This window comes from Myotis brandtii, unplaced genomic scaffold, assembly GCF_000412655.1.
Source record: "Myotis brandtii unplaced genomic scaffold, ASM41265v1 scaffold39, whole genome shotgun sequence".
NCBI lineage: Eukaryota > Metazoa > Chordata > Mammalia > Chiroptera > Vespertilionidae > Myotis > Myotis brandtii.
The window spans coordinates 718042-729786 of NW_005364953.1; positions in this window are offsets into that span (position 1 = coordinate 718042).

The window sequence follows — 11745 nt, forward strand, 5'->3', positions numbered from 1 at the left end:
CACAGGCTGGGCTGAGGGACCCCCCTCCCCCCCAAGTGCACAAATTTTTGTGCACCGGGCCTCTAGTCAAATTATATAAAGACAACTTAATATTTGTAGATTCTGGGCACTTAGGAGAGAGGAAGTTCTTTCAAGGGAGAAGTCTCTGCAGATATCTTTGTGCTTCTATAACTACATCTCTCCCAATACCCTAGAGTGGTAAAGCTTTCTACTCCATTCTATTCAGTACAACAATATAGCAATATATAACCTTGTGTTTACAACAAACTAGCGATTTACCTATTTCATATATTTCTCTGTATTACCATGTTATTATATGAAAAAAAGCAAAAGTAAGGTTCTTTTCAATTCATGTTCATTACTTTTTTTCATTTTTCCTGCTGATGCTGTAACCACTAGAAGTAGTTTTGATACACGTTAAAGAATTTCAGGGACCCTGGTATTGGAAATCATATTAGTAGCTGGTAGTTTCTTCCTCTGTAATTTATCCCTTTTCATTAGTTTTTCTGTAAGTGCATAGCACAGAGCCATAATCTATAGCCCTGGTGGTGAATTTACATTAAGAATGATAAATATATATGAGTAGAGGGTACACATGCAATTGTGAGCAAATAACCATTACAATTCATTGCAATGGTGTAGAATAAAAAATAAAAGGCCTGATTTGGACATCGAGTCTGAAATTGTAGCAATGACTCAGTCATTTTAGAAACAAAAGCAGCTCTCCATATATTATTTGGTTGTTCATGCAGTACATTTTTCTACATCTCTACTATTTCAAAGAGAACAGTAAATATCAAATGAAAAATATAGATCAAAGTTTAACTCCAACTCCAATGTATAATTCTACATATTTTAAATGAGAAAATGATTCTATTTTACCCATGAAAAGTGCTACTGTATTTGGTAAAACTGCATTTTATAATATTGTTGAAGAAGATTTCACATTTATTCATGAAACCACCTATTTCTTGGGAAATTTGGGGATAGAGGAAAGCCCAATTAACTGAAAATAATGGGGAAGGATTATGGAAGAACCAAAAGATAAGGATAATTGGAATCCATATATAATCCTTCTCATTTAATCCTTAGTTTCAATTTGTTCTGCCTTCAAATAATTTACCAAAACAGCTCACACATAAGACAAATGGTTTGAATTTAAACTCTTTACTATCTAGTTTACATAAGAATATCCTAGTAACAATAATTTTTATAATTTAATGGGTGCTTCATTTATACAAGGCTAAATACCTGCATTATCTCAAGTCTTACAACCATCTGCAAACTAGATAGTACCACAGGGAAACTGAGGTACAGTGAAGTAATGTGGCTGAAGCAAAGCCATACTTGAATTTAAACCATGTTTTCTGACTCTAAAATCAGTGTTATTTTATCTCATTGAGCAACAGGGAAAGATACAGAGTCTTGATCATTTAGAAATTGGATGCAGAGCCCTAGGAATGGATACTTACCTTTAATGTTATGTCCTCCCACTTACATATATTTTTATCTTTTATTACTCACTTTGGAAAAATCTTTCACAGTGGTGTAACAGTTTGTTCCATAGGGTTTAAGACTGTACACACCATCAAACAAATAATTTAATTTATATAGATAAGCAATAAATACCTTTATGCGAATCAGTTAAATTGTATATAGCAACACATTTTGAACAATGTTTTGCAAGAAAACAGACCTAAATATCTTGCCAAATTCTAAAATTTATTCAAAATGAATTTGAGGTCACCCAGATTTTCATTCTATTAGTCTATTTAGTATATATTTAAAATTCATATGATATACTTGGACACTTTTTTAGATACTTTGGGACAAAAAAAGTGAGTCCCTGGCCTTGAGTCAATTACAGGAGAAATGAAACAAACACAGGTTACTTCAATAGAAGGTACTTTAGTATGTGATAAGTGCCTATTCTAAGTAGGATATAGACATTAAGTATATGGAGTAGAAGACTGATTATTATTTACTTGCTAAAACAGTGATTATTTTAGAAATAGAAAATTTCAACGTGATTTCATTAAGGCATGAGAAAAGAAAATAATACACAGTAACATCCAAAGGAGAAAAGTGATCAACCCAGCAATCCAACTAAATGAATAAAGTAAAAGATTGTACTACTTTTTTCTCTTTTTGATTAAAAGGGGGGAATAACAAATCTATATATATAAAAGCCTAAGCGATCATTACAACTGAACAACCAGAATGACCAGAAAAACTGGTCGACCAGTTGCTATGATGCACACTGACCACCCTGGGGCAGATGCTCAATGCAGGAGCTGTCCCCTGGTGGTCAGTGTGCTCCCATAAGGAGGAGGGTCGCTCAGCCAGAAGCCAGGCTCATGGCTGGTGAGTGCAGCTGTGGTGGCAGAAGCCTCTCCCAACTCTGACTCTGCTGGGATGAGCATGAGTGGCGTGGTGCCCCGCTCCAGCTCAGGCTACTCCCTGGCTGCCTGCCACTTGGCACACTGCTATATCCCCCTGAGGGGTACTGGATTGTGAGAGGGTGCAGGCCAGGCTGAGGGACACCCTCTTCCCCTGTGCATGAATCCGTGCACCAGGCCTCTAGTTAATATATAAAGCCTTTAAATAATGCCCACCCTGGCTGTTGTGCACTGTCCTGAGCACTGAAAGGTTCCTGGTTCAATTGTAGATCAGGGCACCTACCCAGATTTCAGGCTTGATCCCCAGTAGGGGGCGTGCAGGAGGCAGCCAATGAATGCATTGCTCTCACATCCATGTTTCTCTCTCTCCCTCTCCTTTCCTCTCTCTCTAAAAGTCAATAAAAATGTATATTAAAACAAAACAAATGAACGCCTGTATTTCAGGCACTGAACTATATATATATATATTAGTTACCTCACTTAATTCCCATGACAGTACACAGTACTAGAGATAGATACTATTATTATCTCCTTTCTAATGTTGGAGAAATTGATACCTAAATTCAAGTCTGATTTAACTCCAAATGCTGATTTAATGATACTATCAATAACTTCCTTGTGTAAGTGGAAATAAGAGCATGAATACAAATGCTATATGTTATACTGAAGAGAACATGGAATCAGCCCAACTGGGTTTACCCCTGCCTTTGCCAGTTGTAATCTAGTGTATCACTCTAGGAAAGTTACTGAATCTGTCCAAGCCTCAATACTTATCTTTATCTAAGCCTCATATTCATAATGGGAATAATATGTTCACTTCACAGCATAATGATTTGCTTAAGTATAAAGCATAGTGACATATAGTAGTTATTTTACATATGTAGATAATTTGTAATATAGTGGCAAACGAAAGGAATTGATTCTCTCTTTTTTTAAAAATATATTTTATTGATTTTTTACAGAGAGGAAGGGAGAGGGATAGAGAGTTAGAAACATTGATGAGAGAGAAACATCGATCAGCTGCCTCCTGCACACCCCCCACTGGGATGTGCCTGCAACCAAGGTACATGCCCTTGACTGGAATCAAACCTGGGACCCTTCAGTCCGCAGGCTGACGCTCTATCCACTGAGCCAAACCGGTCAGGGCAGGAAATGATTCTCATTTATTTATGCTTGACTCCAGAAATAGTTGGTGAAGAATGTTCCTTTTACCCCTATATAAGGAAATTGATAACAAAGGCTTTATATAGAGAAAAATATTGGGGTGACTGCAAATGTTTGCAGGTGAGCCAATTTTGAAAATACCCATGTGTAGTCATAAAAATGTATATACTATGATACCTTCATGTATAAACAGTCAGTATGTGTGTGTGTGGGGGGGAACAATGACGTTCACCCCTAAGAAATTAGAAGTCACTGGGAGTTTAAATGTGAAGTCAGCATACAGGAAGTACAAAAGAGATGCAATATCACCTTTAAGGAAAATGAATGGCTTCTGTAGCAGCAGGACTTGATATATAATCCAAATGAAAGTATTGCTATAAGTTAAAAGAAAGGCTGCATCAAACAAAAGGAGCAATTGGTCAGGTACAAAAGCATGGGAAATAGTCATAGAGCAGTGATGGCGAGCCTTTTGAGCTCGGCGTGTCAGCATTTTGAAAAACCCTAACTTAACTCTGGTGCCGTGTCACATATAGAAATTTTTTGATATTTGCAACCATAGTTAAACAAAGACTTATATTTTTGATATTTATTTTCTATATTTAACTGCCATTTAACAAAGAAAAAATCAACCAAAAAAATGAGTTCGCGTGTCACCTCTGACACGCGTGTCATAGGTTTGCCATCACTGTCATAGAGACATAAAGTGACATTGCTTATCCAAGCACTGTGCCAGGCTGATTAACATATCCAGTCTCCATGGCATGTAATCCATACTACAGATAAGACTACATAATAGATCTTAGACAAATCTATCCTATTGATGGACATTTATGCTTAATCCTATATTTTGCTATTACAAACATCACTGTAGTGAACATGTCTCTCTCTCTCTCTCTCTCTCTCTCTCTCTATTTTATGTATAAAATCTGGGCTTAATGATGACTATTTATGAAAATATGTTTAATACTGTGCTACATATGAAAAAGTCCATCCTCTCTAAAGTTGTTTAATGTGTTTGAAAAGTTAAATCTAACATATATAATCAATATAAACGAGGATATAAAAAAAGTACCAAACTGTTAGAATCTCACTGCTCGGGAATTAGAAATTCTTGGGAGGGTGAAGAGGGCTTTGCAGAAGCACTCATGAACTTAAAAATTAAGGTAAACCTTTTCCTAGATATTAGAATTTCCCTGCACTATAACCTTCCTGTTAATCATCTCATAATGAAATTCTTCTATAGTTAGCTGACTTGTGTAATTTTCTAAGAAAATAATAAAAATGATTTTAATAACCCAATTAAGAAAATGCAGCAATCTTTATTTTCAGTTAAATATGAAGTACTAGACTTGGATGGCTAGAGACTGAATTTCAATAGGCAGTGTTCACATTTCCAAATTCTTCCAAACATCTTCCACATAGAGAACACTGATGAGCTTCTTCATAAGCAGGGCAAAATTTAGACATTCCTTAAGATCTAAATGCCATAACAACTGCACATACTTTCACTCCTCTCTCTCTCTCTCTCTCTCTCTCTCTCTCTCTCTCTCATACACACACACACACATACACACACTACACAGCATAATTTAATCCTCATAACCAATTTATTTATAACTAGATACCATTATTATCCAATTTTAATGAGGATTTACTGAAAGTAAATAATTTAACGAAGAATTGCAGAGCCACTGGCTCCAAAGTTTAACTACTTTATTGAAATTTATTTTTATTGTGTTCAGTAAGTTTGAGGTAAAAGAGATAGGAGATGTCTTGATTAATCAGAGAACAAAAGAATAAACAACCCCCCCCCCAAGTTTTCATGATGGAGGATACCATGTGGTGAGAGAGTTATTTTTGAGATTAGTGTATTTATTTTTACACAATGTTGTAAATAGTAATGTTTGAGTTAGTTTTGCCTTAGTATTCTAAGATTGAACGCAATATATTGTGGTGGTTAAAAGCAGGGTTTCTGAAAACAAACTTTTTTTAACATGACCCTACCGTTTATTATCTGTGTAACCTTTGGCAAGTTACTTTAGTTCATAATTTTTGTTGTTGTTTTGTTGTGTTTTTGTTGTTGTTGTTAATCCTCACCCAAGGATAATTTTCCACTGATTTTTAGGGAGAGTGGAATAAAGGGAAAGACAGAGAGAAACATTGATGTGAGAGGAACACATCAATTGGTTGCCTCCTGCTCCAGCCCTGACCAGGGCCTGGGCCAGGGAGGATCCTGAAACCAAGGTATATGCCCTTGACTGGAATCAAACCTGGGACCCTTTGGTCTTCAGGCCGACACTCTATCCACTGAGCCAAACTGGCTAGGGCTTTAGTTTGTCATTTGTAAAACGGAAATAATAGTACTTACCTCATATGTATGTGTAAGAATAAATGACATTATTTTAAGTGTTTAATATAATACTTGGAACATAGTTAAGTACTCAAGAAGTTTTAGGCACTATTATTCTCACTCTGTGCATTTATAGGTGTCAAATTTTCTTATAGTAGTGGTTCTAAAACTTAACCATGTATTGGTATCTCCTTAAGAATTTGTTAAATCACACGTTACTGGGCTCCACACCCAGGGTTACTAATTCTATATTGCTTGGGTGGGCCTAAAGCTTTGGATTTCTAACAAGTTTTACTATGCTGCTGGTCCAGGGACCACACTTTGAGAACCAGTGGATTAGAGTACCATGTTAATCCAAGCTAGATCATAGCTTTGGCCTTAATCTTGGTTTTTTTTTTTTTTTTTTTTTTTTTTTTTTTTTTTTTTTTGTCCTCCACCATCTAACCATAGGCTGCTCTCCTTAGAATAGTCAAACTTTTCAGAAGAGAGTCACTGGGCAGCATCATGGTTACCACTCACTGCATCAGGGAAAAAGAACTGAAATTCAAAAGTAGAGATTAAGGGAAATCATCAAAATCTTAATCCTGATTATCTCTAGGTAGTAAGATTATAAATGTTTTGAATTTCTTTTAATATTTTCCTCTCAGCACTGTTGCACAAAATCCTATTAATTTTATAATTTGAAAGATTTTTAAAAAAAATAACATAGCCTACTTAAGAGGTAAGTTAGTAATGTTAACTCCAAGAGAAAACTGAGGTGACTTTTATTCATTTTCTACCTGTATACCCTCATCACAAGTCACTTCATTCAATCTCTCACCCTGAGATACCCATCTTTTTTAAAATATATTTTAATTGATTTCAGAGAGGAAGGAAGAGGGAGAGAGAGATAGAAACATTAATGATGAGAGAGAATCATTGATTGGCTGCCTACTGCATGCCCCCCACTGGGGATCTAGCCCACAACCCAGGAATGTGCCCTTGGCCAGAATCAAACCTGGGACCCTTCAGTCCCCAGGCTGACGCTCTATCCAGCAAGCCAAACTGGCTAAGGCAAGACACCCATCTTTTGTGTCTTTCTCTTACCTTGAACACAAATCTTGGAGAGGTCATTGTAACACATTAATATTTACAAATAGATAACAACTCCCTTAAAATGCAGGTTTCAATTTCAATTATTCAATGAACTCATTTTCTTATTTTGAAAAGATCTGCTTGATATCCATTTAACAAATTCAGTCTTGAGCTTATTATTTAGAGATTGTGCTTTCTCTTTTCCAATTGTGAGTGTCCTGAGCATGCATCTAGCAAGAAACAGTGGGCTACTAATGAAATGTTACATATCACTAGAGGCCCAGTGCACGAATTCATGCATGGTGGGGTCCAGCTGGCCCACCCTGATGGGGGCCGATCGACACGGGCTGGTGGGTGGTGGTGGGGGGGGGGACACAGGAGGTTGGCTGGCCGGCCCTGCGGGAGGTTTGGGGGAAGGTGGGCTGATCAGGGACCCAATTGAGCTGGTTAGCCGCCACAGTATGCATCATAGTGACTGGTCGTTCCGGTCGCTTGGCTTTTATATATATAGATATCTATACTAATAAAAGGGTAATATGCTAATTAGACCGATAGACTAGATGTCTTCTGGACATCATTCTGGACGTCTTTCCTGACAAAGCCGGGGCTCGGGCGAAGCTGCCCGGGGTCCCGGGTGCCTGCAGCCAGCCCAGGCAAAGCTGCCTGGAGGTCCCAGCACCACAGCCCCTTCTGCAGAGGCAGCAGGAGAGGGGGCGGCATGGTCCCAGAGGTTCCAGTGCTGCAGCCCCTTCTGCAGAGGCAGTGGGAGAGGGCGTGGTGCGGTTCTGCCCCTTACACAGAGGCAGCCACAGAGGCAGCGACGCAGGCCCGGTCCTGGTGCCATGCATACACAGAGGCAGTGGGGGACGGGGCAGCGCGGTCCCAGAACCTCCTCAGAGGCTGGATGGGGTGCGTCCCCGGTGCATCAACCTCCCCCAGCCCCTCCCCCAGCCGGCCTGCACTCAGACAGCACCCCCACACACACCAGTGGGTGGGGGGTGGGGCCAGCGCTAAGAAGCAGCAAGCCCAGTTTCTGGTTGAGCCACACTCCCCGCCCCCCCTCACCCTTGATCAGCCAGAAGCTGGGCTTATGGCTGGCGAGCACAGCAGAGATGGCATGAGCTTCTCCCACCTCCACAGCAGGCAGGCAGTAAGGAGCAAGGGGTCCTGGACTGCGAGAGGGATGTCTGAGTATGTCTGAGTTCCAGCTTAGGCCCGATCCCCTGGGGGTCCTGGAATGTGAGAGGGCACAGGCTGGGTTGAGGGCCCCCCTCCAGTGCACAAATTTTATGCACTGGGTTGCTAGAATATATATCCCTAGTGTGGGGTATACAGGAGGCAGCCAATCAATGATTCTCTCTCATCACTAATGTTTATATATTATATATAGTTGTTGTTATTTCAGAGAGGAAGGGAGAGACAGATAGAAACATCAATGATGAGAGAGAATCATTGATCAGTTGCCTCCTGCATGCCCCTCACTGGGAATCAAGCCTGCAACCCGGGCATGTGTGCTGACCAGGAATTGAACTGTGACCTCCTGGTTCATGGGTTATGATCAACCACTGAGCCACACTGGCTGGGATAGCCCTGTTACATTTCAACAAATTGTTCCTGATAAACTAAACATGAAGATAGTGCTTGACTTTCATGTATAAACCAGGTGGCATAGGCTTCCCTACTGCTAGCATGTGTTTCTCTAAACCATTTCTAGGAATTCATTAGAGAACATTTGCTAAAAACTTAGCATTGAATGAGTCTAGATCAGGGGTGGGCAAACTGTTTGACTCGAGGGCCACAATGGGTTCTTAAACTGGACCGGAGGGCCGGAACAAAAGCATGGATGGAGTATTTGTGTGAACTAATATAAATTCAAAGTAAACATCATTACATAAAAGGGTTCGTTTTTTTTTTTTTTTAGTTTTATTCATTCCAAACGGGCCTCATTTCAAAAGCCGGATCTGGCCCGCGGGCCGTAGTTTGCCCACGGCTGGTCTAGATATTAAAAGCCATGGAAGCTCAATGTAACTGGTCAACTTATTTCACAAAGAATATTTATTGGATATCTTCTGTACACTTAGTTCTGTACTAGATGTGTGGTTACTTGAGGCATGATTTTTATTTACTATCTTTGGGAGATTTCTTGTTATAAACTATTTCATCTTTATGTACAAAGTAAGTTATGTTACAAACTATTTTATCTTTATGAATAAAATAAGTGGCAGAGAAAGTTAGTACTCTAAGAGTTCAGAGACACGGGATTTCAAGCCCTAGCTTAAAAATTTTTAATTCGTCTGACTGTGGACATATCTATTAACTACTTGGTACCTCAGTTTCCTTATCTGTAAAAAAATGGAAACAAATTGTTTCTAGTTCATATGGTTGTTATGAAGATTAAGTGACTTAATATTTGTAAAATCCCTAGATCTAAGTCTGGCTTTTACTAGATGTCACCTAATCATAGGTATTATATATTAGAGAAGGGAAGAGGTCTGTCTTCAGCATCCTATAAATGCCTGCTATTCTCACAGTTCTCTCCTGAGGCAAAAGTTGTTTCTGTATAAGGGGGTCTTATGCTGTTTAACTCTCCTTCTAACCTGAACTGGTAACATTGTCCTTATTTATCAATGCCATAATTTGAAATTGTTTTTATTTATCATAGGCAGGTGACTTGCTGTCTACAAAAGGATTTTCACTTATTAAAATAGAAGCTATATCCATATTTAAAGACTCCTGGCCCATTGTTCTTTGTAGGATTGAGTGACACTTCCACTAACATAAGTTATACCTGTATGTTCATTGGTGGTGCTTCCCCAACACTTACCTTAAATATTTGTTCAAATGTTCATAAAATTTATCTGCTGACTATAATTTTGAAGTTTGACTTTTTTATTCATCAAGGAATAAAAACCTCTTACAGGGTTGCATTGGCCCCGATATGCTTCTCTTGGAATATTAAACCTAATACCTTCTCATGGATTGCTCTGGGAGGATTAAACAAGATAGCTTAGAGCTTAAATTTCAAGCTTATTTTACTAAATTTAATATACTACAAATGTCAAATACAATTCCAATGAGATTTGGGCCTAATCACACTTGAAAATAACAGCACACTAAAATAGTTTTTCTCATTTTTCAGTAATAATGATATTAATAAAGATATGTTTTATCTCTGTAAAAACTTCCTCTACTATGATCTTATTAGGTTGTATATATCGTTAGGATCTTTCTGAGGCAACTGCCTACTTGTGTAACCCAAGGAGCTAAAAGGCTAAGTCTGGAAGAGGAATAGTTTTTAAATTCCAAATTGATTATGGATTTAGGCTTTCTAATTATGGCTTTTAGATTATTGGAAGATGGATCTCAGCCTCAGTTTGTTACTCTTTTCTATTTTTGATGGCTCATTGCTTCCTATAGCAAACAAATTATGTTTCCAGGTTGCCACAAAAGATCTGATTTGTAGTATTAAAACTTTAGTGTCAAAATTGCTTTCTAAAATTTACTTGGAGAGCACTAAAAGAATAATAAAAAGGAGTGTAACTTAAAATTGTGAGAAGGAAAAGTGAATTAAGGGAGAAAAAATACAAGAGAATAAGAAAGGATAGGGAAAACAGAAGCGTGGAAAAAGAAACAAATAGAAGATAAAAAATAATATGGTATAACTAAATCTAAATAGAACAGGATCACAGTAAACATAAATGGAGTAAACTTTCTAGTTAAAAGACAAATTTTGAGAGAACAAGTTTTGAAAAGCCCAACTATAGCCCTGCTGGTGTATCTCAGTGGTTGAGTGTTGACCTGATTCCTGGTCAGGGCACATGACCAGGTTGTGGGCTCAATCCCTAGTGTGGACCATGCAGGAGGCAGCCGATCAGTGATTCTCTCTTATCACTAATGTTTCTATCTCTCTCTCCCTCTCCCTTCCTCTCTCTGAAATCAATAAAAATATTTTAAAAAATAAAACCCCAACTATATGGTATTTTTCAGAGCACTGTTAAAATTTAAGAACACAAAAATGTTGAAACTTTATTTATAATGCAAGTAAGATACTAGCCAATGTAATGTTATACTGACTATATTAATATCAGTTAAAATAGACTTTATTAAAAGAAATTACTAAAAATAAAGAAAGTCATTGCACAAGAATAAAGGGTAATTTCCTTAGAAAGATTGAGCCATTCTAAAGTTGAATGCATCTAACAAGACAATTCAATATAAAATATAATAAAATGGAAAGAAGTGGAAAATTCACCAAAATAGAGGATGATTTTTGACATACTTCTCTTAGTATTTTATAGTTCAAAGCTATTTTAAAATAGTGATTAAATTATAGATTTTCTGTATCCCTATATTTATTGTACATAAAACAAACAAGCTTAATTAAATTGATGTGATTCATGTGTGAGAGTGTGAAAACCTACATTTACAGGATATCCCCAAAATATACACACTTTGAATGCAGTATTTTTTAAAATACATTTCATTTTCAAAATGTAATAAAATATGTTATATTTTATAGCTGTTAAAGTGTATATACATTTTTTGGGACACCCTGTATATATTAACTACAGGATATTCATTATTTTCAAGTCTTCATGAAACATATTTGAAAAATCATCATGCTTTTCTTACAAAGCAAGCTTATACAAATTTCAAAGTATAATGAAGACTACATTTATGACCAAAACACAATTAGATTAGAACTCAATAACATAAAAGTATCTAAAAAACACACACACACACACACACACACACACA